Source organism: Suricata suricatta, chromosome 10, assembly GCF_006229205.1.
Source record: "Suricata suricatta isolate VVHF042 chromosome 10, meerkat_22Aug2017_6uvM2_HiC, whole genome shotgun sequence".
NCBI lineage: Eukaryota > Metazoa > Chordata > Mammalia > Carnivora > Herpestidae > Suricata > Suricata suricatta.
This window is the reverse complement of record NC_043709.1, coordinates 837,540-860,256: the sequence shown is the minus strand read 5'-3', so window position 1 is coordinate 860,256 and position 22,717 is coordinate 837,540. Positions and strand designations below refer to the sequence as shown.

The 22,717-nt window shown below is 51.2% G+C and overlaps 1 long non-coding RNA gene across 1 annotated transcript; it reads right to left on the bottom strand.

The window, feature by feature from the left end:
* Positions 1-207: 207 nt before the first annotated feature.
* LOC115305407 lies at positions 208-22,634 on the bottom strand. The gene is made up of 2 exons (XR_003914767.1): positions 22,485-22,634; positions 208-485 (listed from the first exon to the last, which is right to left on the bottom strand). It is a non-coding gene; the product is annotated as an uncharacterized LOC115305407 (long non-coding RNA).
* Between the last annotated feature and the right edge of the window lie 83 nt (positions 22,635-22,717).

Genomic DNA, 22,717 nt, shown 5'->3' with positions numbered 1-22,717 from the left:
CTGTTGACAAAACACCTCAAGTGGTAGAAAGTTGGTGCGGCCGAGCGGGGCTGGGGTCCTGCGCGCGTCTTCTCCCCAGCACTTTGGTCCCCGCCGCCACAGTGTGTTGCCCTACAAGTCGCATTTGGGATTTTTTCTCGGTGTGGCTCGTCTTCAGGGGTATTTCTTGGAAGGGACGGCCGGCTTACTGTCTTAGGAGGCGCATGCTTGCGGGGCCCTCGGCCGCCCTGTCTCCGGGCACCGCCGTGTAGATTTAATCAGTAAGGGAGGAATCAAATGGCAAAGCGTAATTTCACACGAGTTCCAATGGTAGTTGTTGGTCTGGACCCAGACTCAGTCCTGTGTGTCTCTGTCCCGCAGCGCCTGCAGCGCGGGGGTGGCCCCCTCGCGTCCCGGTGGGTTTGGGGTGACGTTCGGGGCCCCCGCGTGCCTCTCTGGAAGTGGTCTCCGCCAGGCATCGGACAGGCTTCTGCTGGCATTCTCCTCTGTAAAAAAGGGAAGTTGTTTGTTTTGAAGTAACTGATCAAATCTAGTGCATGAGTTTCAAAAAAACCTTTTGCAGGCTTTAATGCACGGGATTGTTAAAGCAAGGGCATCTTGGTGACTTTTCATTAGAAATACTAATATTTGTTGTTTTGTCTGTATTGGGGTGATAAAATGAGGGTGCTTGGAAGGGGTTAGTTGGAATTTTTAAAAAAGTACTTTGGATAAGCCAAATTTCACTTACAAATTAATTGTGGTCACACTCAACAGTTTCTTTTTGAGAGGAAAGTGTTCACAGGAGCTAACCTCTACTTTGAGGGCCTCCGGTGGGGTGTTGGTGCCCACCTCCCAGATCCTTGCATGGGGCATATCTGCTTCACATTTTCTTGCTGCAAGATTCTCGCATGAGGTAAGCGTTCTGCACATCTTCAGAAGTTTCGCGGAACACAGTCAGTCTCCTGTATTGGAAGGGAGCTTGGACTCTGTCCACCTGACAGTGACCACCTGACAGCTGGCCCAGACCCCTTCTTCCTCCTGACGCTGTTTCTTCTGGGTATTCCTGGCATTTTGGGTGTGAAATCTCTATTCTCTATTGTCACTACGTGCAAGTAAGGAGGTTTGTGCAAGACTCAGGCTGCGGAAAGAATGTCCTAACACGTTGGAGGAAGATTTAAAATAAGTTATTGGAGCCGTTGATTGAATTCCGTGTCTGCAGTGCAGCTGATGCGTGGTGTTCACGGAGCAGAGCAAGCGTGTGGACCTGCAATCCAGACCCCATCCCGTGCAGAGTTCGGGGCATAGAGCAGGAGTGGGGGTCGCCGCCAGTGCAGACCACTCTGTACCTCATGTCGCGGTGTCGCTGGCTCCTGCAGTCTCTGAACCCTGGTCTGATTCCCTCCCTCGTGGTGATGTCCGCCCCGTGAGGGGCAGGAAGCAGGTGCGTGATGCCAGGCGTCGCGTGGACCTGGTGCCAGGGCCTCAGATGGTTGGGGAGGGGCCCCTTCGACTCCTCCTCACCAGCGTTGTCTGTACAAAACACACCGTGTCCCACCCACGACTGCCGTTCTTCTAATTACTGTTTGGTTTTCAAGCACTATTTAAGTCCCAGGACTTGAGAACATAAACTGTAGGCGTCCGTTCTCATTTTACTTTCTGTGTTTTGCTGAATTTAACCGTGTAGAAACGTCACGGTGTGCCGCTAGCCCTGACCGTCCTGCGGCCCCGGTGTCCGCCTTCCCCTCGGTGTCTGGACTCCGCAGGGTTCTGGTCCTCTCCCCTTCTGGGGCCTCACTCTTGTTACATCCCTGTCTTTCCCGCCCTTCTCCCTCACCCCACTTTCCATCACTTGGATTTTTCTTCTTTCTGAAATAGCTCACACCACTTCCTTGCTAGTTATTTGATAACGTGCTGTTGGTAGTTCAAGTTCTGGAAGCGTTGCTGCGAGAAAAAGAAAGCCTTTCCCTCTCCTGCTCCCTGTGTCTGAGTAAGGGGTGCTGGGAAGAGACAGAGGTGCCCGACTGTCAGGTGTCCTGGCCTCTCACTCGTACTTCGCAGGGTTCTGCCTGTTGGGGGCAGTAGGGGTTCGGAAAAGAAGACTGCTCTCAGGAGGCCTTCGCTGTGACCCTGTCATAGGCGGGAACCAGAAAGAAGGTCCAGCCGAGAAGACACAGGCAGGGGCAGGCAGCGGTGACGGGCAGTCTCTGTGGGAGAACCGTGTTCCAGGAAGACCCCTCCTTGCACAGAACCCAAGGTTGGAGGGTCTGCGGTCCACGGACAGAGCCCCCGAGGAAGAGGGGGCAGCGTGGTGGATGGAGACGCTCTGCTTGAGCCTGAGTCCTGTGTGCCCCGCTGGGTCTGCGGCCATCTGCGCTCCTCCGGGCACCTGCTCTGGGAAGGCCTCTCCAGGGTCCGTGTGGCCTGGAAACTGCTGAGTATGGCCTGGCGAGCAGGGTGAGGCGGGCACGTGCCTGCTGGCCCACCGGGGGCCCTCTGTCTGATGGCGCCTGCATCCGGGGGCCCCTGCACCTGCTCTGCGCCCCCACAGGGGGACCACCTGAGGGGCTAAGTTCCATCCACAACCACCTCGAACCGGTCCTCACCTTGGGGTCTGCCCACTTGCTCTCCGCTCAGGGAAGCCGAGGGCTTTGGGAGCAGGGAGCCCTTCTGGGGCAGCTCTGGTTTCTCCGTCACAGAGGCCGTGTCCTCAGTCGTGTGGGTAGAAGGACACTTCCAGTCAGGACCCTTCATAGCTTCCAGTCACAGTAGCAGCTTCAGACTGTCCCCCATGGGACTTCCCTGGACCCCGCGGGGGAAAGGGGGAGGCAGTGAGCGAGGGTGCGGGTGTTGGGTAAAGGGGACCCACAAAGCAAGTGAGCAGAACCACGCAAAGAGCCCTGGGCTGTGACCCAGATCATTTCAGGGACACAACAGGGACCGGCTGACCTTAGCACGGTCTGTTTGCTTGCTTTGGAATGTGCTCTGTTTCCAAGGCAGCCTTATCACCGCGTCTGACCCTGTCTCCCAGGAAGGGCTCTGGCTCTGGGTTTCTGCACTTAACCCTTAGCGGCCGCTTCTGCTCCCGGATCTGTCCCCCGTGTCCGTGGAGCTGGTCCTGGATCACCCTCTCCCTTTGTGTGAGCGCAGCGGTGCTGTGTCCACCCCTAGGGCGCGTCGGTTATAGTTACTCACGCTCGGGTGTGTAAGTGACTCTCCCTTGTAGGCCATCCTAGTTTATGACCTTGGGGGAAGACGGTTGTGTCCAGGTGTGAACCAGGCGGCTGTCGCTGCAGCTCATCGATTCCCCGGGCGCTGGACAGCTCACTGCGTGCCAGGCACAGACACGCTTGTGTTTTGGAGGTTACTCTGCGGAGTTTCTGACTTAGGGCACTGGCGGCGTGTCGCGGTCACCGCTGCCCTCTGCCCTCTAGCGCTGGCTGCGCTTCGGCACGAGGTTGCGCGTGTTCCAGCGTTCAGCCCTACACACCCCATCCTCCAGAGGAGAGGCAAAGGCGACCCTTCCATGTGACCAGCAGCACCATCACCCGTCACATCCAGGACATGGCACAGTGGTCTCTTCGCACCCGTGGGCGGCTGCTCCGATGCTGCGGTCGCCCCAGTAGCTGATTTGTCCAAACCAGAGTCTCCTCTGTGTCATCTATTGCCATCACAGTTGTTTAGTTTCTGTCTGTCCTTCTGGAATAATGTCCCCCCGTGCCCCCACCCCAGTTGTTTTCCATGACACGGACTCTTTGAAAGGACAGGACAGTGGTCTTGTGAGAGCCCCGTGTACAGGGTCTGTTCTGCATGGTGTCATCTCACTCGTTCCCCGCTCCCTGTGGGCTGTGGTCTGGTGGGAAGAGCCGCTGGAGCCGGCCGACACATTTCCACCAGGGGGCCACTGCCTGCTACGCCGTCCTCGGAGGCCGTCCTCCTGCTGCTGAGGCCGGCGTCCTTATGTTCTTTATTGTATCTGTGTCCCTTCATCCGGGCTTCCTGGAGAAAGGGGACAGACGCGGACCCCCTCCCTGTGTCACCACTCATCAGGGGGGCGACGGTCGTACCTTCATCGTGGCAAATGCTTTTGTTTTTCCTTTTTCTGTTCTGAGTATCGGGGCAGACTGATGCAGTTTTGTTTGTTGCATTCGAGTCTATTAACGTCTTCTGTTCGTGTTGACATTCACACGTTCTAGCTGCGCAGCCGTGAGTCCCCCGCGAGCTGGCTCCCGACCCTCACTTGGCATCTTTATGAGAGCACCTCTCTGGTCTCTTTCCCGACCTGCCATCAGTCATTGCTCCAAGGTGCTTTGCTCCCTTTCAGTGCCAAAAAATACTTAGAAGCTGAGGCCCAGGTGCCGGACGTGTTCTGTGTGTGTGTGTGTGTGTGTGTGTGTGTGTGTTTGCGCGCGTGTGTGTGTGTGTGTGCGCGCGCAAAATTGCAGCTCTAAGCGCCTGGCTCGTGGACAGAACTATGAAATGGTTTTTTAAAACACTGTAAGTTCATGGTGAATTTTCAGTACAAATTTGAAATATATTTTCTTAATTAGAGAGAGCATGCATGTACAGGCTCAAGGAGTGGAAAGGGGACAGATGGAGAGAGAGAGGGAGAATCCCAAGCAGGCGCCGTGCTCAGCACGGAGCCCAATGCAGGACTCAACCCCACAACCCTGTGACTGTGACCTGAGCCAAACTCAAGAGTTGGACACTCAACCAACGAGTCACCCTGGCACCCCCAAAATCTGGACGCTGAATATCACTGGCATAATTTATTTGCTTTATGGATAAGCATACGTAAACTAGAGTGTAGTATCACAATATCAGGTTACTACTACTAATGAAGCTACGTAGCCAAGTTTAAGGTGCTTTTGTGTTTGTTTGTTTTTAAGATTTTACTTTTAAGTAATCTCTACACCCAATGTGGGGCTCAAACTCACAACCTGAGATCAAGAGTCTCAGTTCCTCCAGCTGAGCCAACCAGGCACCCCGAAGGCGCTTTTGATTTTGAGGGTTTTTTTGTTCTTAGTACATATTATAGATAAAGTAATGTGTTTTAAAACACACCTCTTGATGAATATTCTTGTCTGTAATTCTGTTGCTCATTTGATTTATAGTTAGGTTTGTTTCAGATTTGGAATTTTTTAATTTTATTCTTATGTTCAAAATAATTGCATGGCTTAAAAGTCAAAAAATCTTGGGGCGCCTGGGTGGCTCAGACGGTTAAGCAGCCAACTTCAGCTCAGGTCATGATCTCACAGTTCATGGGTTCGAGCCCCGTGTCAGGCTCTGTGCTGATCACTTGCTCGGAGCCTGGAGCCTGTTTCAGATTCTGTGTCTCCCTCTCTCTCTGACCGTCTCACGCTTTGTGTGTGTCTCTCTCAAAAATAAATAAAAGTTAAAAATTTAAAAAAAAAAAGTCAAAAAATCTTATGAAAGATACAATCGGAAATCTCACCCCGTCCCTGTTCCTCGACTCTTTCCGGACAGCCGTCTCTGTTGCTGCTTTTCCTGCAAAACCAAGTGCGCGCCCTGTGTGTGTAGCTCTCATGGGCCCCAGCTGGTCTTTCATCGAAGGTCACAAGCGCCGTCACCCTGCGCGGGCGTCTGCCGTTCCCTCCAGCACCTCTGCGAGCGCGGCAGCGCCTCCCCGGGGGTGTCCGAGTGGCCCCCCGGCCTCGGCAGACCTTCGTGCCGGCTGAGGCGTCGCTGGGGTCTGCTGCTAGCGGTGGGATTGCTGTGTCCAAGGGTGTCATTGTGGTAGGGGTACCCAGACTCCCCCGGAGCGTGTGGCCCCGCGACGGCTTGTCACCGCGTCTCCGGCCCGAGGCTTGCCAGTCGCCCCGGGAGACCTGGGGTCTCGCAGCGGCGTGCGCTTAGTATGCCTCCGCGTGGGTGTGAAAAGTGGGAAAAGGAGCAGTGCTAAAATGGGTATGTTTGGTGCCCAGCCGGCTGTGTTAGTAGGGACCCGGGGTGGCAGCCGGGCAGCTCGGCGCCCCCCCCCCATCCGCTCTGCCCCGCAGCAGGTGGAAGGGGGAAGGTGGTTTCTTCCGTCCTCTTGATAAAAAAATCAACCCGCAGCTCCTTCTCCTCGGAGCACTTGCATTCATCTCCCTTCTCTAGCTTGTGGAAGGAACCTGCCTTTTACTTTTCGGTATTTTTGTCTTTGAAACTAAAAACCATAAAATAAGTGGAAGGAACTTTGGTTGAGGTGCATTCTTTCATCTCTCCTCCTCCTCCTCTCCCTTCCATTACTGGTCAGAATTTTGGGTTGCTGAGTGCACCATCAGGGGGCGCCCGCTCCTTAATTGCTTGGTGTTCAGTCAGCATCCAGGTAGCCTGGGGCCTTGGGGGGTGTGGGGTGATGTCCCAGGGCCTGTGGCAGAGGGTGTTACAGGGCCTGCGGGGACAGGGCAGCAACCATGGAAGGGGTGATGAGGTTTGTCCTGGAAGGATTCTGGGTTCTCCGTGTCATTCATCACCCTATTTCTGTTTGCTGGAAAGTGGGGTCAGAACCACAGTCCCAGATGCCATCCAGAGATCTCTGCTCCCGGGTGGGTGTATATCTACGCAAATGATCAAAACTACCACAGCAGCATAATCCTTTTGTGGTTTGAAAACCAAAGATAACATGCTTCTTTTTTTGCCCTTTAATTTGTGCCGAAATAGTAGGAAAAACTGATTTTCTTTAGTAGTAAGCTGCTAGATCAGATGACAGTGGTTTCCTTAAATTAGCAATGTCATTGCTATTTAGGATTATGAAATAAAAGGCACAGAATTAGTTAAGCAACAGAGGAACATATAAAATCCGTATAAAGTGAAAGTCCTTCTATTTTTTTAATTTTTTTTAAATTTTTTAAATTTATTTTTGATACAGAGAGAGACAGAGCATGAGAGGGGGAGGGGCAGAGAGAGAAGGAGACACAGAACCAGAAGCAGGCTCCAGGCTCTGAGCTAGCTGTCAGCACAGAGCCTGACGCGGGGCTCGAACCCACGAATGTGAGATCTGACCTGAGCCGAAGCCGGACGCCTAACCGACTGAGCCACCCAGGTGCCCCCATGATGCCCTTCTAGACACGAGTCTGTGGACGCCCCCCCCCCCCCGCCCCGCGAGGGCCACTGTGGGGGATACTCAAGGGCGGCTGCCGGGCGTATGTGGGTGATGCCCAGCGCTTAAGTCTTCTGTTGTGACGCGTAACACACGCAGAGTCGTGCTCATCTCCGTGAATCGTCGCCAGGTCAAGAGATGGACACTCGCCCCCAGGCCACCCCACGCTCCCCAGCCCCAAAGTGGATCGTTTGCCCGGCTTGTACCACTGTTGTTCATAAACGGGGGGTCACGTGTGCGTGTTCTTTTGTGTCTAGCTCAGGCTCCCCGTGGTAGTTGCTGGATATAATGACAGTCCCTTCGTTGTCGTGGCCGTGGGATGTCCCACTCACGAATCTGTCTCCACATGTTATCTCCAGCCAGGAGCCAGCTTCTGACCACAGTGAAGACTGCCGTGAACGTTTTTGCATTTGTCCTTTGCTGCAAGTGTCCAGGCATCCTGTGAGCGTGCCTGTGTGTGAATGGTCGCACGACCCCACCCGTGGGGTCCGGCTTCCTGGTGCGCGCAGCGTGGCTGTATGCGTGTGTCCCAGACCTGCCCCAGCGCCTGGCCCTGTCGGCGTGGTGTGCGTGCACACGCGCGTGCGGCTGCTTCACAGGGCGTGGTGTGTAGACTTAATATGTCTCACTGATTTTTAAGTTTCTTAACTATGTTGTGGCCTGATTTGTCCATCTTCCCTTGCTAGTTCTGTTTTGCCCTAAATCAAGGTCTTCAGGATGTTTTTCCATATTATGTTCTGTGTTGTTTTGCCTTTAGCACGACCATGGACTTGGGGATGGCGTGAGCTAGGAGTCAGGTGGCATTTTCTCACAGAGAGATCGGATTGTCCCAGCACTGTTTATTTAGAAGCTCCCCCTTGCTTGCTGCGTAAGCAGTCGGTGCGGGGACACTGTGCGTGGGTCTGTCCCCGGGCCCTCCGCTCTGTGCCAGGCTGTGGCCCTTGGAACGAACACCACAGCACCTCCTCAACGTAGTTTCATACGGTTGGGGTGTTTGTGTTTAAATTTTTTTTTAATGTTTTATTTATTTTTGAGAGAGAGATGGCAAGTGGAAGAGAGGCAGAGAGAGAGGGAGACACAGAATCCGAAGCAGGCTCCAGGCTCCGAGCTGTCAGCACAGAGCCTGACTCTGGGATCAAACTCACAAGCTGTGAGATCATGACCTGAGCTGAAGTCGGACGCTTAACCGACTGAGCCCCCAGGCGCCCCACGGTTTGGGTTTTTTAAACCTTTTTAACTTTGAAGTAGAGCGCAGACACAGAAACTGGGAAGTACGTGTAAGGTTTGATGGGTTGTTACAAGGTGGACACTTCAATGACTGTCGCTTGGGTCAAGAAACGAACTTCTGCTCGCCCGGCCCGCCATCCTGACCCGAGGACCTGCCGGCCTCACTTGGATGGCAAGTCCGTCCTTACTTGTCTTCATAGTTTTGTGACTGAATTGCATACCTCCGAGTCTGGGGTAAGTGTCACCTGTTTACTCAGATGGCGCTTCGGTATCATCTGTGGCTCGCCCCTGCCTCCCACGGAAGCTTTTTGTGGTTGGACTTGTGTTTCTCACGGTCCGGATTTTGCTGATGGCGATCCTCCGCATGGGGTCACCTACCCTTGGTTTCCTCTAAAGGGGTAGTTGGATATAGAGGTTCGATCAGATCCGGGTTTGACCTCGGCAAGACTCCTTCACGGGTACGTTGTGTTCCACTGGGAGGCACCTACCAGGTGGCCTCTCTCTGTTTTGAAGTTGGCAGCCATGGACCCACGGACATCATGCGTTAATTCCAGACAAGCAGCTTCATGTGAGAGCGGGACTTCCGGTACACAGCGCCCCTCATCACCATTTGGTTATCTAGTGCTCCGGTCCACACAGGACACCGAGATAGATGCCTGGTTCTTCCCTCCGTCAGTTTTCAAAATAATCAATTTTCTGTCTTTCTCCGAAGGGGCTCAGTTGAGGATTTTATTGTTGACTTATTTATTTGCTGTTTTTATTTTTGAGAGAGAGAGAACGTGCAAGTTAGGGAGGTGCAGAGAGAGACAGAGACAGAGAATCCCAAGCCAGCTCTGGACTGTCAGCACAGAGCCCGAAGGGGTTCAGACTCCTGAACCATGAGATCATGACCTGAGCCAAAGTCAGATACGGAACCAACTGAGCCATCCAGGTGCCCCGTGAACTCAGATTTAAACATACTGGATGAGTTTTAAGGATTTTACTTCTAAGTAATCTCTACACCCAACATGGGACTTGAACCCAGGTGCCCCGGTAATGGTTTTTATGTGTCCTTTGCAACTGAAAGTCAGTTTGACTGGGGCGCCTGTGTGGCTCCGTTGGTTAAGCCTCCAACTTTGGCTCAGGTCATGATTTCACGGTTTGTGAGTTCGAGCCCCATACTGCACTTTGTGCTGACAGCTCCGCACCTGAAGCCTACTTCAGATTCTGTGTCTCCCTCTCTCTCTGCCCCTCCCCCACTCACACTCTTGTCTCCTCTCTTTCTTAAAAATAAACATTAAAATTATTTATTTTAAAAAGTCCATTTGCGGGGCACCTGGGTGGCTCAGTCGGTTTAGCCTCCGACTTCGGCTCAGGTCAGATCTCACGTTCGTGGGTTCGAGCCCCGCGTCGGGCTCTGTGCTGACAGCTAGCTCAGAGCCTGGAGCCTGCTTCCGGTTCTGTGTCTCCCTCTCTCTCTGACCTTCCCCCTCTCATGCTCTGTCTCTCTCTGTATCAAAAATAAATAAAACATTAAAAAAAATTAAAAAAAAATAAAAAGTCCATTTGACTGGATATAAAGTCCTTGGCGTACATTTTCTTCCCTTGAATATCTTAAATAGATTGTTCTCTTGTCTTCTAGCATAAAACAATGCTGTCAAATGCATGATAATTTTATTTACTTTCCCATATAAGTAACTTTGATTTTGGCCTGAATGGCGTTCTCTTTTAGTGTTTGATGTTAGGCCTGGATTTCTCATCCACACAGCTCGCTCTGTCAATACGTAGCTTCCCAAGTTTTATTTCATGAAAGGATTTTAAGTGCCCTGTTCTCATGCTCTGTCCACTCCAGCCATGCGGGATGGGGCAGGGCCCTCATTATGCGTGTGTTGGATCGTCTTTACCAGTTTCTCAGTCCATTTCTCTAGAGTCTTTTTTAGTCCTCCTTTTTTATTAAAATAAATTCATTTCCTCTTCTGTTTAAGTGATCAATTGTGAAGTTTACTTTTTCTTAGGGTGCTTCTAACTTAGTTTTTATTCTTTTTTCTATGTTTATTTGTTTTAGAGAGAGAGAGAACACAAGCAAGCAGGGAGGGCAGAGAGCGAGGGAGAGGACCCTAAGCAGGCTCCACACTGTCAGCATAGCTCGAACCAACGAACCCTGGGATCATGATCTGAGCTGAAATCAAGAGTTGGACACTCGAGGCGCCTGGGTGGCTCAGTCAGTTGAGCGTCTGGCTTCGGCTCAGGTCATGATCTCACGGTTCGTGGGTTCGAGACCTGTGTTGGGCTCTGTGCTGACAGCTCAGAGCCTGAAGCTGCTTTGGATTTTGTATCTCCCTCTCTCTCTGACCCTCCCCTGCTCACACTATCTCTCTCTGTCTCTCAAAAAAAAAAAAGAGAGAGAGAGAGAGGGAGTTGGACACTCGGGGTGCCTGGGGGGCTCAATTGGTTGAGTGTCCAGCTTCAGCTTAGGTCATGATCTCACGGTTCGTGGGTTTGAGCCCCGCGTCAGGCTCTGTGCTGACAGCTGGGATCCTGGAGCCTATTTCTGATTAGTGTCTCCCTGTCTCTTTGCCCCTCCCTGGATCATGCTCTGTCTATCTCTGTCTCAAAAATAAACATCAAAAAAAATTTTGTAATTAAAAAAAAAGAGTTGGACACTCAACTGACTGAGCTACCCAGGCGCCCACTAGAAATGGTATTTTACTTTTTAAAAAAATTTTTATGTGTATTTATTATTGAGACAGAGACAAACAGAGTGTGAGTGGGGGAGGGGCAGAGAGAGAGGGAGACACAGAATCTAAAGACAGGCTCCAGGCTCCAGCTGTCAGCACAGAGCCCGACATGGGGCTCGAACTCACAAACCACCAGATCATGACCTGACCCGAAGTTGGACGCTTAACCAACTGAGCCACCCAGGTGCCCCGGGATTTTACTTTTTGTTTCTAATATTTTCTCTTTTTTTTAAGTTTATTTATTTATTTTTGAGAGAGAGAGAGAGTGGGGCAGAGAAACAGAGAGACAGAGAATCCCAAGCAGGCTTCATGCGCTTAGTGTGGAGCCCAACATGGGGCTCAGTCTCATGACCTTGGGATCATGGCCTGAGCTGAAATCCAGAGTCCGGTGCCGGCCCGCCACGGAGATGCCTTCCGCTCTCTATCGTCCTGTCCTCCCGCCTTGTGTGAGCTCTGCCATGAGTCTCTGCTGCGTATTCTGGGTCCTGGTGCTGCTGTGACGACTGGCACAGACTGAGTGGCCGAGGTCAGACCCGGGCTGCGCCTCACGCGGCCCAACTCAAGGCGCTGCCGGCGAGCTGCTGCTCTTTGGGGAGGCGCTAGCGGCGGGTCCGCTTCCTCGCCCCGCAGCCCGGGGCTCTTCCCTGTCTCTGTCCTGCCTCTTGGCTGTAAGGAGCCTGCGGTCACCCTGGGTCCTCCCGACGGATCCAGGACCATCGTCCTTAACGCCACGTGCAGCCCAGTTAAGAGCCCGTCCTCGCCACGCACCCCAGCACAGCCCCGGGTTCCAGGGCAGGGCACGGACGTCTGTGATGACTGTCATCGTCTGCCGTGTTTACTTGTATCGAAGGCTAGTTTTTCTGAAACTGAAGGAGCTACGACTCCGATAACTTGTTCCAGCTTCCTGGTGCCTCCTCCCCTGCAGCCTGTTGGACTGTGGGGCCTCCTCTGTGTGTCTTTGTTCGAGTCCCACAGCAGGCTCTGACTTGATCTGTTTGCCTGACTTTGGTAGGGAGGTGACGTGGCCTTTTAGAATGAGCTGGCAAGTACCCCGTCTTCTTCTGTTTGCAGAGAAGCCATGGAGCGCCGCTAGTAGTCCTCCTGTAAGTGTTCGACAGAACTCACCAGTAAAGCTATCTGGGCCTACGATTTTCTTCGTGGGAAGATTAAAAAAATTTTTTTTGATGTTTGTTTATTTTTGAGATAGAGACAGAGTGTGAGTGGGGGAGGAGCAGAGAGAGAGGAAGACACAGAATCCCAAGCAGGCTCCAGGCCCTGGGCTGTCAGCACAGAGCCCGACGCGGGGCTCGAACCCATGGACCGTGGACACTTAACCGACGGAGTCACCCAGGCGCCCCGGGAAGATTTTAAATCCCTAGCTCCATTTCTGTACTTGTCACAGGCCTCTCCCAGTTTTCTAATTCTTCTTGGGTCACTTTTGGTAATGATTATAGGAGCTTTTCTATTTTCACCTGAGTTGAATTTGTTGGTAGAACGTTGTTCATAGTATTCTCTTATGTTCCATTTAATTTGTGAGGAGTCAGTGGTAACGTTCCCACATTTTTGCAACCTTGTTGTGTTTTCTTGGTTAACGGAGCTAAGGATTTGTTGGTTTTCTTGATCTTTTAAAAGACCTGACTTTTGGTTTTCTTGATATTCTGTACCACTCTTCTGTTTTCTATTTCGTTAATACCCACTTGAATCTTTATTATTAGCTTCCTTTTTGGTTTTTTTGTCTAGGCGTGTGTGTTTTTTTTTTAAGGTGAATGTTTAAGTTATTAGTTTTTTTTAGCATGAATGGTATGACTTCAGGCTTTTTAAGTTTTTATTTAAATTCTAGTTAATTAATATACAGTGTAACGTTAATTTCAGGTATAAAACATAGTGAGTTAAAACCTCTATATGGTTTTAGTTTGTTTGAATTTATTGAGACTCATTTTGTGGCCGAACATTCTCTATTCTGGAGAATGTTCCATGTGCACTTGAAAAGAATGTCTATTCTTTTTGGACGGAGTGTTTTTGAAAAATGCTTACATTATTGATCTGAGGTTTTTCTCCTTTTCTAATACAGGTATTTAAAGCTATAAATTTCTCTCTTGAGCCCTTCAGCATCCCCCTAAATTTCGGTGTGTTACTTTCATTTGGATGAAAATACTTTCTCATTTCCCTTGGAATTTCTTTCTGACACATGGACTATTTAGAAATGTGCTTTTATTTCCAAATACTTAGTGATTTTTCAGATTCCCTTCTGTTATTGTTTTATAATCTAAGTGCATTGTGGGTGAAGGGCACTTGTGCAGTTTTAGCCCTTTGAAAGTAGGGGCGCGTGTTTTGGCACATGCCTGGGGCTGTTGTTGGGCCAGGGCTGCGCCGCTCAGTCTTCAGCACCCCTGCTGGCTTTCCGGTGGGCTGTTCTCACTGACACGCCTCCGAGATTGCTGGCTCTTCTGCCCGCTTCCAGACCCTTCTAGTGAGGGGCGCCTGGGTGGTTCAGGCGGTTAAGCCAAACCCCTCTAGTGAATGTGTTCGTGGTAGTTCTGCATTTTAACATCCCCTAACTTCTGCTCTGGTTCTCTTGTATAATTTTTCTCTGTACGTTGATATTTATTTGATAAGATGTTACATATTGTTTTATATGTCATCTGTATATAGTATTTCCTTTAATTCAGCTAACACGCTTATAACGCCTGATTTAAGGTCTTTGTCTAGTGGGCCGCCTGAGCGGCTCAGTTGGTTAAACATTCAACCTTGGCTCGGGTCATGATCTCGCAGGTCGTGAGTTTGAGCCCGATGTCAGAGCCTGGAGCCTGCTTCACATTGTGTCCCCATCCCTCTCTGCCCCTCCTCCCCCACACTCCGTCTCTATCTGTACCAAAAAAAGCATTTAAAAAAAAAGTCTTTGTCTAGTATGTCCAACACCTGCGTCCTCTCAGGGACGGTTTCTTCTGACTCCTCTCCCCCATGTGTGAGCCATGCTTTCTGGCTTCTTTGCACATTTGTGATATTAAAAACTGGACTTCAGATTCTCCTCCCTCTTGTGTTTGTTTTTATGGCTGGAGTTTTGTTTCGTTTTCATCTGTTTCTTCTGTAGTTCCCTGAACTACTTCTCGAAAGTCTGTCCCTTGTCGTGTCTGGCTTCTGCCATCTCCGCTTGGTGAGCCTGGTGGTCAGTTGAAGGTTGGTTGGAGGCTTCCTTAAATGCCTCGAACTGGTGTGTCCGCCGTCCCTGCCCGGGGCCGTGCGCGCGTCGGTCCCTGCGCACTCTGCCGTCACCTTCACCCGCTGCTTGCCCGGCGCTTCAGGGTCAGCCGGGGGGTGGGGGGAGCGGGGCAGCCGCTCAGGGCTTTCCTGGGCCCGCGCACCATCCGGCACGTGCGTGTCCTTCTGCGTCCCCGGGCATTGGCCAGAGCTTTTCAGAGCCCCCTGTACACATCTTGTCCCCCAGGTCTTCCTTTTAAGCCTCTGGCCAGGCTCCTGCTGGCCCCGCAGGCTTGGCAGCTGTGCTCAGCGGCCTCCCTGGGGATTCGGTTTTTCTCACAAAGTGTGCTCTCGGGTCACATAACAGCTAGGCCCTGTGAATGGGGCTTTTCCAGGGACCTGGGACAAAGGTCGGGCAGCAGGCATGCTGCGGAGAGGGACTTTCTGCGGGGTTGGTGCTTTGGCGGCTCCCGCAGGGAAAGGGGATGGCAGTTCCGACGCCACGGCTTATGTTCTGAGCCAGAGCCGCTCAGGGTGTCGTGAGCCTCCGGTCCCTCCCCGGAGCTCGGGCCAGGCCAGACGGATGACTTGGCAGCACCGGCTTGACTCCCGTGGAGCCGCGGGTTCCAAAGGCCCTGGTCCTGGCGTGCTGGAGCAGCGGCTGGCTTTCGGAGGCCCCTTCTCGACCCCGGCTTCCCTTGGCTTCTTTTCTCTCCAAGCTGCTCAGTTAAGTCTGTTCCCAGCAGTTCACGCAGGTCCTCGCCCTGGAAGGACGTTTTTGGCTGGTTGCTCCGTCCCAGCCCCTTTGGACCCACCTTGGGCGGCTGACGCTCATCATCTTTGTCGTGGGCCAGGAAGCCCGCTCTCGGGACGTCCGCCGAATGCCTGGGGGTTTGTCATTGTGGCTTTGGCATCGTCCGCCGAATGCCTGGGGGCTTGTCATTGTGGCTTTGGCGTCGTCAGGGGTCGCGTGCCCGGGCCACTTTCTCTGGTGCAGCTCTCGGGCCTCGTGTGTGCTTCTCGTTTGTTCTCTGTGCTTCTGTTTGGGAGCTAAGGAAATTCTTGTTGCTTTTGCCTTGTCCACGATGCCCTCCTCGAGATCTTGGTTTTGCTCTCCTGGTTTTGGGCTGTGTCATCGATAGAAACAAGTGAACCTAACTATATTTCACAGGAATAAAACAACTACATTTAAGAGACAAGACTGACCCAGGAAACCCTTGGACACAGTGCTAAACTCACAAGTGCAGACACAAACACTTGTAAGTTACTGCCTCTACTTCGAACGCTGTTTTTCCTTGGTGGTGTGCGTTAGTATTCCGAGGCTGCTTTCCGGACGTTTTAGGATCGAGCCAATGAGCACATCTTTGAAGGATCTTGGGAGCCAGATTTTTCACTGTTGGAGAAAGAAGCTACAGGCGCAAAAAGTGGGAGGCTAGAAGGATCTGTGGCGTGGGGTTGAGGCTGGAGCTGTCAGTGTAAACTGCGGTTTTATTCATGATGTACGTGCAGGTGGGCTTGCAAGCGTCTTGATGCTTTTAGTAAATTCCATTGGCTGGTTTCTAGAAGCACCGGCCCCCAGGAGTGATGGGCCTACCGAGCGCCTGGCTCTTCCCCCGCACCCCGTTCTTGTTATTATTCTCAGCGTCTCTACGCCACGGAGCTTCCCCGTGGGGTTCCGTTATTCCCGCCTGGCGGAACCCCGCCTGCAGTCCCTTCGGTACAGGCCGCCTGTGCTCGCTTCACCGGACGGTGCTTTTACTTTCGATCAATTTCTGCAGGAATACTTTTGCTGAGTGTTGAATTCTGGTTTGGCCTTTTTTCAGAACTTCGAAGATGCCATTCCTTTGTCTCCTGGCTCACAGTACTTCTTTTGAAAAGCCAGCAGGCCGTGTAATTGTTTGTTTGCTTGTTTGTTTTCTTAAAATGACTGTCCCGGAGGGAGAGGTTCGGCCAGCGCCCCTCGCCTGCCTGTGGCAGCTACCAGCTCGTGGCCATTCGCGCATCGGTTTCCCCCACTCGGTTATTCCGAGGCAAATTCCAGAAATCCTATTTCAGTAAGTGTCTTGAAAAGAAGGCATTCTTTCCAAAGTTGTATCCACGATATCTTTATCCCAGCTTTTAAACTAAGGATAATCTTTAACATCAAATATTTGGTATCCAAATTTCCCACCTTGTCTAAAAAATATTTTTATATAGTTTTGCTAGTTCAGGTCAGGATTCAAGTATAATTTGTTAAGGAAACTGGGTTGTTTCCTGAAGAATTTCCTCTAACCTGGGTTTTGCTGATTTCATCACTCTGGTGTTTAAACACGTTCCTCTGTCCCTTGTAATTTTTTAAAAATAATTTTTTAATGTTTATTTTTGAGAAAGAAAGAGACAGAGTGTGAGCAGGGGAGAGGCAGAGAGAGAGACAGAATCCGAAGCAGCTCCAGGCTCTGAGCTGTCAGCACAGACGCGGGGCTCAAACTCCTGAGCCACGAGGTCTTGACCTGAGCCAAAGTCAGACGCTCAAACGACTGAGCCCCACAGGCGCCCCTGTCCCTTGTAACTTTTATCTGTTGTATCTCTTGTTTTCAGCTCTTCGTAAAGGACGATCTTGGGGTTTGTAGAGCTGCTAGGGCCTGTGGTCTGCCGGCCCTCCTCAGTGCTGTCGCCGCCTCTCTCCCGCTCTCTTGTCTGCAGCTCCCCCCACCCCTGCCCCCCAGGGTGGGGGTGCTCATTTCTGAATGTGAGCTGTGGTCTCTTCCCACCATTTCATGCCTATGTGCTCTGGACATGAGTCTCAGCCTCTCTGGGCACTGCGGTTTCCTCATGTATTTTTATTTTATTTTATTTTATTTTATTTTACATTTATTTATTTTTGAGAGACAGAGACACAGTGTGAGCAGGGGAGGGGCAGAGAGAGAAAGAAACACACAATCTGAAGCAGGCTCCAGGCTCTGAACTGTCAGCACAGAGCCTGACGTGGGGCTCGAACCCACAAACCATGAGATCATGACCTGCGCTGAAGTCAGACGCTCAAGCGACAGAGCCCCCAGGTGCCGCGGTTTCCTTGTGTATTAAAAGGAGAAAAGGCAAACCAAACTTTCCTCAAAAAACTGTCACGTGGCTTAAAACAAGGTGATACAAGTCGGACTCCTGAAAGCTGGCCCGTGACAGCCCGCCGCGAGCACCGCCCTCACCCCTGCCCGCGGAGCGCGCGGAAGCAGGCAGAAGCCCGGAAGGGAGAGGCGGTGGGCCCTTCCCGCCTGGAGGGCGCGCGAAGGGCCCCTGCGGCGCCCCGAGGGGACGGCGCGGGGCCCGCAATCATCCTGAACCCGCCCTTCCCTAGGGTGACCGTGGGACGGCAGTGCCACCTTGTCCCTTCCATCAGCCTGTGCCCCCGGCCTCTGTCATGGTGTCCCTGGGAGTGTGGTTGGGGGCGGGCGTTGTGGCTGCGTCTCCTTCCTCCATGGTGGCCGTCTCCTTCCTCCATGGTGGCCGCAGTGGCTCTTCCCAAGTGTCCTTGGAAGGCCGAGGGCTCGTCTTCTGGTCTGCTGAGCACGTTTGTCACGAGCAGGGTCACAAGTGCTGTAAAACACTGTGCTAGACCTCGTGTGACCAGATGTCCTCTGCTGTTCTGTTCGTGTCTCTTCTCAGACTCTCCTCTTATTCATGGCATGTTAGCTCTAATATGTGGTACTACACTTCATTGGCTGTTTTTTTAATGTTTTATTTATTTTTGAGAGACTGAGAGACAGAGCACATGAGGGAGGGGCAGAGAGAGGGAGCCACAGAATCCGAAGCAGCTCCAGGCTCCAAGCCGTCAGCACAGAGCCGGACATGGGGCTTGAATTCACGGACCACGAGATCGTGACCTGAGCCAAAGTCAGTTGCTTACCCGACGAAGGCACCTAGACACCCCTATTTGCTGAATTTTAAGAACTTGCTAAGGTTTTTTTTTTTTAATGTTTTATTTATTTTTGAGACACAGAGAGACAGCACGAGCAGGGGAGAGGTAGAGAGAGAGGAAGCCACAGAATCCGAAGCAGCTCCAGGCTCTGAGCTTGTCAGCACAGAGCCCGACGCGGGGCTTGAACCCACGAATCATGAGATCATGACCTGAGCTGAAGTCCGATGCTCAACCAACTGAGCCACCCGGGCGCCCCAAGAACTTGCTAAGTTTTGTTGAAGTTTTCCTGCGATCATAGGAATATATATTGGTTTCCTGTAATACGTCTGTTGGTTTTGGTATCAGGATAATACTGCCTCCTAAGGAGTTGGAAAATCTCTTTTATTTTCTGGAAGTTTGTGTTTCGCTGGTACTTTTCCTCTAAGGCTTGGCAGAATTCACAAGTGAAGCCAACTAGGCCTAGAAGTTTCTTTTTGGGACGGTTTTTTAACTATAAGTTTATTTTTATTTTTTTTAATGTTTATTTTTGAGAGAGGGGGGAAGGGCTGAGAGAGGGACAGAGAGACTCCCAAGTAGTCTCAGCGTCAGCACAGAGCCCGACCTGGGACTCGACTCAGGAACCACAGGATCATGTCCTGAGCCCACCTTGGATGCTTAACTGACTGAGCCCTCCACGTGCCGCATACGTGACTTTTTTAAAGAGCTCTTGGGTTCATCTCCACTGAGTTTCTGTAACGTGTCTTGCAGGAGGTTGTTTCGTAGAAGTGGCTGGTTTTATCTCATCCAGGCCTCCGTGTGTTTCCTCATTGCCCTCCGCATCCGTGAGGTCTAAGGCGGTTCCCCTCTTTCGTTCTTGGTGTTGGTGATGTCTGTCTTTGTGTAGAAGTTTGTCAGTTTTATTGATTTTCCAAGGAACCAGTGTTTGGTTTCATTGATTCCATGTCTTTTCTCTGTGGTTTTCCTCTCTCTGCTTTCTTTGGGATTAAATTTGCTTTGCTCTCCTTGTGATTTTTGTCTTTGACTCTTGACTTAATATAGAAGGGTGACTGATTTGAACATATTCTGGATTTTTGTAGGTATCATTCTGTGGTTGGTTTCTCGTTCAGGTCCCTTATTGTCAGGAACCTTTCACATTCGTGGAGGTGTGCTTATTGTCCTTGGAACAGTTGATCTTGATGAAGGTTTTATGTGTACCTGCAACTAACATGTGTTCTGTTCCTGTTGGTTGGACATTCAGTCAGTGTCACTAAGGGCGTGTGACGTGGTGTTTGCAAAGCTCTTGTCATCTTTACTGACCTCCTCTGCCCCTTGACTTCACTGTTGCATTAGATGTGTTGGAATCTCTAATTTTGACTCACTCTAGACTCCCTTTAGTTCTGTCTGGTGTGCACGTCTGATGAGCTGGCCCTCTGTCACTTTATGTGTGTCTCTGTTGTCCCTGGCACGTCCCTCTCAGTCCCCATCGGATGTTCACGTGACCACTGCAGCTTTCTGTGGATCAGTATCAGCACCTTTTCCATCTTTGGCTTCTGAGATATTTGTGTCTTTATGTTTAGAGTGGGTTTCCTGTAGGCAGTCAGTCTGGCAGCCCCTGCTTTTTAAAAAGCATCTTTATCTGTGTGTGTAGGGAAATTCTGGTTCCTCCTTTACTCTCACTCTGCGGTCACAGAATACTTCACTTCTGGCCACCAAGTGTGTGGGTGCTTTTCCACAGTGACCAGTTCTCCAGCCCCCACGGGTGTCCTACGACGGAACTCCGTTCTGACACCGTCTGCCCGGAGCCGGCGTCATAGCCCACAGGAAATGGCTCGGTCCCACGAGACTGCCCCCCACTTCAGACGCCGTCCCCACTGGCAGGTGCCCAGGTTACCCACAGCCTCTGTCGGACGTGGGTCCAGGTGAGAGGCCCACCGTCCCCTCCCGGGGTGTGAACCTGCTCGAGCCGCTCACAGAACCGGGGACGCTTATTCCCATTCATCCGTTCATCACGCAGCCAAGGTCAGACGGAGGGTGCAGGTGGAGAGCGGACGGAGAGGTGCAGGGTGCGTGCGGGGAGGGTGCCACACACAGGAGCTTTGTCCTTGTGGACTTGGGGTGCGCCACCCTCCCGGCACATGGACACTTTGGGGATTTTTATGGAGGTTTTATCACATGGGCGTGATCGGTTATTAACTCGATTTGGTTATTCTCTCTCTCTGGAGAACGGGGAGCAGGGGCGAAAATCCCAGCTTCCGGTCACAGCGACCAGGCCCCCAGGCGGCGTCAGGAGCTCCGTGCCGGGACCCGGGCCAGAGACCAGCACTCGTGTCTCTCCTGTTGTCTCACACAGGGCCTCATTGACACCCAGTAAATTGTACGTGTTTAAAGCACACAGTTCGATAAATAAATGCATCCACACACGTCTGTGTCCTATTCGTGTAGGTAAACTCCCAGCACACCTGCGTACAGACCTTCATGTGGACACGACATATACAAGTCTACGACGTGTACGGACAGCTGTTTCTGAGCAGAATTACAAAGGCATTTATCCTTTTGTGGAAAAGGATAGTCTTTTCAGCAAATGCTATCAGACCGATTAGATGTTCATATGCAAAACAATGAATTTAAATATTACAAGGATCTAAATATAAACCTAAAACAGTAAAACTTCTAGAAGGAAACAGAGGAGAGAACCTTTGTGACCTTGGGTTAGCCAAAGATTTCCTAGTACCGCCCAAAGCACACTCCATAAAAAAAAATTGGTGAGCCGAAGCAGCTCAGCTGGGAGAGCGTTAGACTGAAAAAAAAATTGGTAAATTGGACTTTATTAAAATTAAAAGTTTTCTTTTTTTTTTTTTAAGTTGATTTATTTTGAGAGAGCACGTGTGCATGTGATGCAACAGCAGGGGACGGGCAGAGAGCAAGGGAGAGAGAATCCCAAGCAGGCCCTCAAGGGCTTCCATCCTAGGTCATGGGGCTCGATCTCGAACCAGGCGACCCTAAGCTGAGCCAAATCAAGAGGCGATGTCCAACCGACTGAGCCATCCAGGTACCCTAAAAACCTTTTGATTTTCAAAATAAACTACTAAGAAAAAGACAAGCCTCAGACTGGTGGAAAATCACATGCTCGATAAAGGGCTTTTTTCCAGATACAGAAACTCAGGATTATGAAATACCCAGCCTGGGGGCACCTGGCTGGCTCAGTTAGTAGAGCTGCAACTCCTGATCTCAGGGTCCTGGGGTCAAGCCCCAGGCTGGGTGTAGAGACTACTAAACAACAATAATAAAATAGTTAACGTTTTTTGTTTAAAAGAGGGGGGGCACCCGATGGCTCAGTTGGTTGAGCGTCCAACTTCACTTCAGGTCTCACGGTTTTTTAGTTCGAGCCCCACATTTGGCTCGCTGCTGTCAGTGCAGAGCCCACTTTGGATCCTCTGTCCTCCCACCCCTCTGTCCCTCCCCCACTCACACCATATCACACACTCAAAAATAAATAAACATTTAAAAAAAAGGAGAAGAAATACCCAGCGTAGGGGCAGCTGGGTGGCTCAGTCAGTTAGCCCTCTGACTTTGACTCAGGTCATGATCTCACGGTTCATGAGTTCGAGCCCTGCGTTGGGCTCTGTGCTGACAGCTCAGAGCCTGGAGCCTTAACGGCTTTTCTGTAGCTCTTTCTTACAGTTGCTTTGTAGTACTGGCCATCCTGGGAGGTAGGAAGTGATCTTTCCCTGGGTGTTTGGTTTGCACATCCATGACGATTAACTACTTGAGCATCTTTGTGTGTCTTTCCTGGAGAACATCTTGTCCAGCCCTCTGCCCATTTTTGAGTTGGGTTGTTGAGTTGTAGTTCTTTGTTTATCCTGGGTATTAACGCCTTATCAGAGATATGATTTGCAAATATTTTCTCTCATCCTGTATCTTTTCACCCAGTAATGTCACTTAATACACAGGTGGTCTGGGTTTTGGGATTTTTTTTTAAGTTTATTTTGAGAGAGAGAGCATGAGTAAGGGAAGAACGGGGTGGGGGAGGGGGAGGGGGAGGGCGGGGGGAGACTCCCAAGCAGCTCCTCTCAGTGTGGGGCCTGATCCCATGACCTTAAGGTCACGACCTGAACTGATATGGAGAGTTGGACCTCAGCTGACTGAGCCACCCAGGCGCCCTGATGCACAAGCTTTACATTTCTCAGGTTTTTTCTGTGTTTCATCTAATTGTTATTGCGGTGTCTTCATAATTATTGGTCTTTTGTTATGTTTAAATTGCTGTTAACCCCATCTGGTATATTTTTCATTTCAAATACTGTATTTCTGTCTCTAGAAATGTCATTTGTAGTTTCTCCTTATCACGTCTATCATTTCATTTACATCAAATTATATATTATATGCATAATACCTGTTTCAGTGCTCGTCTAATCTTCCCGTCGGTCTTAGCTGGGTCCGCGTCTCCCGATGGTTTTCTGCCGGTTGGGGGCCGTGTCCTCCTGCCTTCTCGCCACCTGCTAACTTGCGTTTGGGGTCGCGCGTCGAGCTCCTTCCGCGCCGCGCGCCCCCTTCGTCAGGCGGCTCCCGGGCGGCTCCCCGCGGATGGTTCTCGCCGCTCCCTCCGGGGACGCGTTCCGGGCCTCG